This window comes from Dioscorea cayenensis, chromosome 2 (assembly GCF_009730915.1).
Source record: "Dioscorea cayenensis subsp. rotundata cultivar TDr96_F1 chromosome 2, TDr96_F1_v2_PseudoChromosome.rev07_lg8_w22 25.fasta, whole genome shotgun sequence".
NCBI classification, from domain to species: Eukaryota; Viridiplantae; Streptophyta; class Magnoliopsida; order Dioscoreales; family Dioscoreaceae; genus Dioscorea; species Dioscorea cayenensis.
This window is the reverse complement of record NC_052472.1, coordinates 12,663,044-12,669,499: the sequence shown is the minus strand read 5'-3', so window position 1 is coordinate 12,669,499 and position 6,456 is coordinate 12,663,044. Positions and strand designations below refer to the sequence as shown.

Sequence of the window (6,456 nt, the reverse complement as noted above, 5' to 3'; positions counted from 1 at the left end):
CATAATGAACCACCCACGGTTCACCAACATCCGGTGGCCTTGGGAGTCTAGTGTGCCATTATACAAGTAATAACAAAAAAATCAAGAAAAGCATAGAATGTGTTCATAGATGACACTACCTAGTTAAAATGATGAAGAAGGAAATGGAGATCTCGCCGAATGATGCTTCCCCTGTCCAAGAAGTGACAAATTATACTTCTCAGTCCTTGAACCTTCCTTGTTTGATGGTAGAGCTATCCCCTTGATGATGATGCTCTTGCCTCCTTCTCTAGCCCTAGAATGTCTACTCCAAGAGATTTCTTTGTTCCTCTTTTTCTCCACTCCAAGTGGTGGCTAAAGACACCCTTTTTTGCCCTAAAAGTATGATTTTATACCCCCAGGGTATACGGGCCTTATGGGGCACAAATTGGGCTCAAAACTTGGAAAAATCATGACTTCACAGGGCCCATACGACCTCATGTGTCCCATACAGAGGCCGCATGAGTCAGGAAAAAATCTATGTCCCGAAAAACCTGTAGGTACTATAGTGTTGCTATAGTAAACTGGTACAATACTATAGGGCTACTTTCATATATATAGGGTTGTGAAGCCGAATGTTAAAGAAAGAAGCCAATGTAGATCGTGAACGCACAATTTGGAGGAAATATTGAGAAGGGTCAAATGCGAATACATAAGTCTGGTTCAAGATGCGAGAATGTGTGCCAACCTCCGTGTATTCAAGTTAGCACAATGGTTTGGAGGGGCACAAAGCAACCACATTCGAGTATCCCGACTTGTGCATTGATAGCAAGATCATCACCAATGAGGCCGGTTATTGAAAAAAGCAAAGCGATCTATGACGTAAATGTGTGCCCGTTGACGTTACCTCGATGAAAACATGGATTCGGGAGTGTTTCAGGCTGGTACTATAGCAGGGTACTGCAGCAAACACTTTAGCAAAATATTGTACCAGGTATTGTTCACAGCCGACCAAAAAAGAGAATTTTAGAGAATCCACACAGGCTTATGGAAATTATCCATGTCCGTGTGGAAATTCCACATGCCCGTGTGGCAAATCCACAAGGGCGTGTGGATGCCCGATTCCAGCCCTATTTAAGCCGCGATTCAGCCCCGATTTCAGCATTATTTTCTCCATTCTTTCCCAAACTTGAGTCGGGGCTGTGGCTAGGGTTTTGAAAGGTATTGGCAGGGTTTTTGGAGAGGTTTTTTAGCTTCGACATCGCGCTCCACTTGGAAGAAGATTATTGGGAGAGCTTTCGTCGGCACTAATCGAGTGAGTTGTGTCCTAGGTTGGACAAGGGGACCTTTGGAGGAGACGAGGCTTCTCCATAAGACCATCGTCACGACTATCGAGGGTGATTTATATGTATTACTTGTTTTTTACATTCGACTTCATTGTTGATTGTAACTAGCTCCATGGAGAGCTAAACCCCCTAGTGGGTACTTGGATTTGTGAATCCTAGGATATATTTCTTTCATTAAACCTTCTATTATGCATTCATTAATTGATATTTTATTTGAGTTCCAATCTTGAATGCTTGATTGATTGAATCCTTCCTTACAGTGTCACTAGGGTTAAGAGTTCATATTGGTAACCCTTGTGAGTGAGTGACACACCATGAGGGTTAGACAAAGTTAGATTGGACAGGGTCGAGAGGGTGAGTCGAGAGATAGCGGAGCGTTCTCTTTCTCGTCCAATGTGATTTATCCTACTTCCATTTCCTTGAGTTCTTTGCAGTCATAGTATAGTGAATGGGCTAAGGGATGACCTTCCACTAGGGCTTAGTTACAAAGGTAACAGAGTGAAGCGTTGAAGTGATTTTAGCACCTAGTGCTTAATTGTGACTAGGGACGTCTCACCGGGACCAAAGGGTTAGGTCTATATCTAGGAAGAGGGTTTATCACTTGGAATCCCTAGAACTCCATGCGATTCTATCCGAGTGCGAGGTGTTGAGATTGTTTGATTTCTCCTCTGGGACATGGTATAGAGTTAGTCACAGTTGACCTTAGATTTGGGAACATGTATTGAAGGATTTCCACGACCCATTAATGCATTAGTTAGGAGGCATAGTAGTTAGTTTTGACTTGAAATGATTGTCCTACGTGGAACAATATCCGAGTACCCCATTTATAACGATTGCCTTATCTCTCACTTACTTGTGCTTTTCTTTCTTGCTTCTTTTCTTCTTGTTTAAATTACATCTTGTCAACACAATCATTTTTTATCTTGACTTGGTTAAGAAACAATTTAAGTATCTTTACTCCCTACTTCATGTGGATACAATACCCACTCACCTGGGATTTTTTTACTCGACAAACCCATGCACTTGCAGGATATACGCAAGGGGCATTGTCAAGTTTTTGGAGCCGTTGCAGGGAGTAGGCGTTCAGAGATTCTTTACACTTTTTTTTCTTAGCTATTCATTCATTTATTCCATTTCACATCTTATTTTCCTATCATCATTCTGATTTCTTTTTCTTTCTTTTGGTGTAGCTTCAGGTTATGACCCGAGGGAACCCTTCGATATTAATTGAATGAGATCCCAAACTTGAACGTACACTTCGAAGAAAAGGGAAAGAACCTGTGCAAGATCGGTCAAATCTAGCTGAAGTGAAAGTTAAAGGATCTGACTACATGGCTGAGCAGAATGAACAGTAGAGAACATTATCTGATTACGCCGAACCGTCAGTACTGGGGACACAATCTAGCATTGTACGACCTCGATTACTGCTCCGAACTTTGAGCTGAAACCAGCATTTATCCAGATGATTCAGTAGTCAGTGCAGTTCAATGGTTTGGCCGATGAGGATCCAAACAACCATATAGAGAACTTTTTGGAAGTTTGTGATATATTGAAGATCAATAGTGTATCAGATGATGCTATTAGATTGAGGGCTTTTCCATTTTCTCTCAAATGAAAAGCCAAGCAGTGGCTTCATTCCTTGCCAAAAGCATCCATCACGACTTGGAATGAGATGGTCGAAACTTTTCTTGCTAGATACTTCCCTCCGGGGAAGTTGGCCAAGCTTCGTAATGAGATATCGTCATTCGTGCAGATGGAATTGGAATCATTGTTTGAGACATGGGAGCATTTCAAGGACCTTTTGCGGAGGTGCCCATAACACGGATTTCCTGAATGGATGATCATTCAAACTTTCTATAATGGGTTAAATCTGAGTACAAGGCAATTGGTAGATGCCACCGTGGCAGGTACAATGGGGAGTAAAATCCCAGAAGAAGCCCGACAGTTAGTAGAAGACATGGCCATGAACCGTTATCAGTGGAATACGCGGGAAAGGAAAAAGGTGGCAGGGCTCTATGAAATAGATGCAGTCACTTCTTTAGCAGCCCAAGTGGAATCATTGAGTAAGAAGTTAGACCTTCTAACTTTAAATAGAGTGGTGGCCGTGATTACATACACTGGGTGTGGCGGAGGACATACTTCCTCTGATTGTCCGATCTCTATTGGTGATGTATCTTCGGTGGAGAAAGTCGACTTTGTGGGTAATGCAATGAGGAACCAAGGTAATCCATATAGCAACACCTACAATCAGGGTTGGAAGAGTCATCCCAACTATTGATGGAGCAACCAAGGACAACCAAAGGCCATGGCACTATCGGATTTCCAACAATAACAAGCCCCAAACATGGAAAATAGAGTGTCCGGCTTTGAAACCCAAATGACCGACTTAGAGAAAGCCTTGACTAGATTTGTACAATCATCGGATACACGGTTCCAATTGGTTGAGTCTATACTTCACAACCACACCGCATCATTAGACAACCTAGAAAATTAAGTGGGCAACTTACAAAGTATCTTTTAGAAAGACCACAGGGAAGCTTGCCAAGCAATACCGAGACTAATCCATGAGAGCATGTGAAGGTGATAACTTTGAGAAGTGGTCGTGAGGTTGAAGGTAGGCTTCCAAGTGAGAAGACCAATGTTGAAGCACCGGAGGTCGTAGAGGTTGAGAAGGGAGCAACTAAGGAGAAGGAAGTGACACCCCCACCTTATAAGCCAAGAATTTCATATCCCTCTAGATTGAAGAATGACCAAGTAGACGAGCAGTACAACAAGTTTCTGGGTTTGTTTAGGCAACTACATATAAACATTCCCTTTGTTGAGGCATTATTCCAAATGCCGAGATATGCCAAGTTCTTGAAAGATTTGTTGACCAAAAAAAGGAAATTGGAGGAGAGTGCCTCCATGATTCTAGATGAATCTTGCTCGGTGGTCTTGCAAAAGAATATGCCGAACAAGAAGAAAAAGCCAGGAAGCTTCATTATTCTGTGCAACATTGGCAACTTTGGTGAAGAAATGTATTGGCGGACTCAGCGGCTAGTATCAACATCATGCCATATTCCTTCTTTCAGAAGCTAGGCTTGGGCGAGCCTAGGCCCATTCGGATGACATTGTAATTGGCGGACCAAACACTGAGACATCCGAGGGGCATCATTGAAGATGTGCTTGTCAAAGTTGACAAGTATATATTTCCTGTAGACTTCGTGGTGTTGGACATCGATGAGGATGCGGATGTTTCTTTAATACTTCGTGGTGTTGGTGATCGACATGGACTGCGGGGAGTTGACACTAAGGATTGGAGATAATAAGCTCATACACCGCCTCACCGAAGCTATGCGACATTCTCTTGACTTTGATGATACTCTTTACTTTCTTGACACTAATGATGAGATAATTGATGAATATATGCAGGAAATGTTCAATCCGGACCCATACGAGGGGTTGCTAGACCAAGAGGTGGAGAATGAAGAAGTGCTAATGTTTAGTCTAAAGGAAGAAATACCATCTACTCCGGGGATTATGAAGAAAGTGCTCCGGAAGATGAAGAGGGTAAGAAGACGCCACAAGAAACACTCCAAGGCTGTTAGAGATGCGCAAGAACTGGACAAGGTGGATGAATCCTTGTTAAGTGGTACCAAGCCCGATAACTCTCCCTCTACCGTCAAGAGACTTTGCTCATCGTGCTTTCAAGTCATAGGTAACAGGAAAACCTTCATCTATGAGCCCCCACGAGGTAAGACAAGGTACGTCAAGCTTAGCGACGTTAAACAAGCGCTTCTTGGGAGGCAACCCAAGTGTTTACTATTTTCATAGTTGTTAGTTTAGTGTTCGCATGAATAAGACTTTGAGCGTCAGTGTCCTGATTTTTAGATTTTTTTGCTGTGATTTTCTTGTGTATTTTTGTTGTCATCTTGTGCTTAAATGTGTTTTGGTGAAGTTTTTGGTAGTGCAAGCTAGTTTCTAGTGTTTTTTCTTGGTTTATTTTACATAGTAAGGCAGGCTCTGAGTGTGTATACATGTTCAGGAATTTTCTGCAGACACTGTAGAGTTTTTTAAGCCATCCAGAGAAAACACATGGGCATGTGGAATTTCAGCATGCCCGTGGATCTTCACTGTGAGTTTGTCCAGAAAAGGCACAGGGGCGTGGACTCGCCCCTGTGGGTGATCCTGTTATAAACGCACGGGCATGGGTATTTTCCGTAAGCCCGTGTGGATCTATACAGAAAAGCTCTCCTCCATCTAGAGAATACATAGGAGCATGCATCTGCCCCTGTGAACTGCCCAGTAATGATCCACGCCCATACGGAATCTTCACACGGGCGTGCGAAACACTTAGTGATAATTCTCGACTAGACAGAGAGTCTACTGGGGCGTGTCTGCACCTGTGGGTCGGGCGCACGAGTGTGGGTATTTTTCCAGTACGCCCATGCATTTGTGTTTAGAGACGGAGGAGTGGTTTCTCGAGAGCGACTGGGCGCAAGGCGCTCGTCCTTGTGACTCTCTCCTATGGAGGCGCATGAGCGTGGGTAATTTCCGCATGCCCGTGTGAATGTGCAGGAACGCAAGAGCCGCGGCCTTTCTTTAAAATCTTTTGGCTTTTCTCCATTCTCACACTCCTAGTCACTCAACGGACACTCCTAAGAACCTTCCCGACCTCACACCGTCGATCTTGAGGAGTTTCACTTGATTTTCAAGCCAAATTCGAAAGTTTTTGAGTTCATTAATGGTAAATCCTCAATTCTTCTCCTTTTCACTATAACTTGATTTTAACTGATTAAAATGATAAATGTTGATTAGTTTATGTGTTTATATGGTTTACACATGTTTAGAACGAACTTTGAACAGATAAAAAGGTGTATTTGTGGTTTAATGAGGCGCATCAGTGCGATTTTGACGTCCCGTGGATCCACACGGGCATGTGAAAATTCCACATGACCATGTGGATTTCTGCAGTCTTATTTTGGGAGCTTCTTTGATAGTCCTTTTCAAAGTTTTGCAGACATGGGACCCCGGTCGAAAAATCAGGATGGCAAGCGTCCTAGAGAGCAGTCTCCTGAGAGAGAGTACACTGAGTTCGCTATTTCCGAGCATCAGGCTCGTTTTGAGTGGTTGTCAAGACTTCGGTTTGGTCAGACTCGATTCCTGGACAGGA

General features: G+C 43.2%; 1 non-coding gene across 1 annotated transcript; it reads right to left on the bottom strand.

Annotated features, from left to right (window-relative positions):
• Positions 1–3,024: 3,024 nt before the first annotated feature.
• On the bottom strand, positions 3,025–3,131 carry LOC120281777. The gene has a single exon (XR_005542795.1). It is a non-coding gene; the product is annotated as a small nucleolar RNA R71 (small nucleolar RNA).
• Between the last annotated feature and the right edge of the window lie 3,325 nt (positions 3,132–6,456).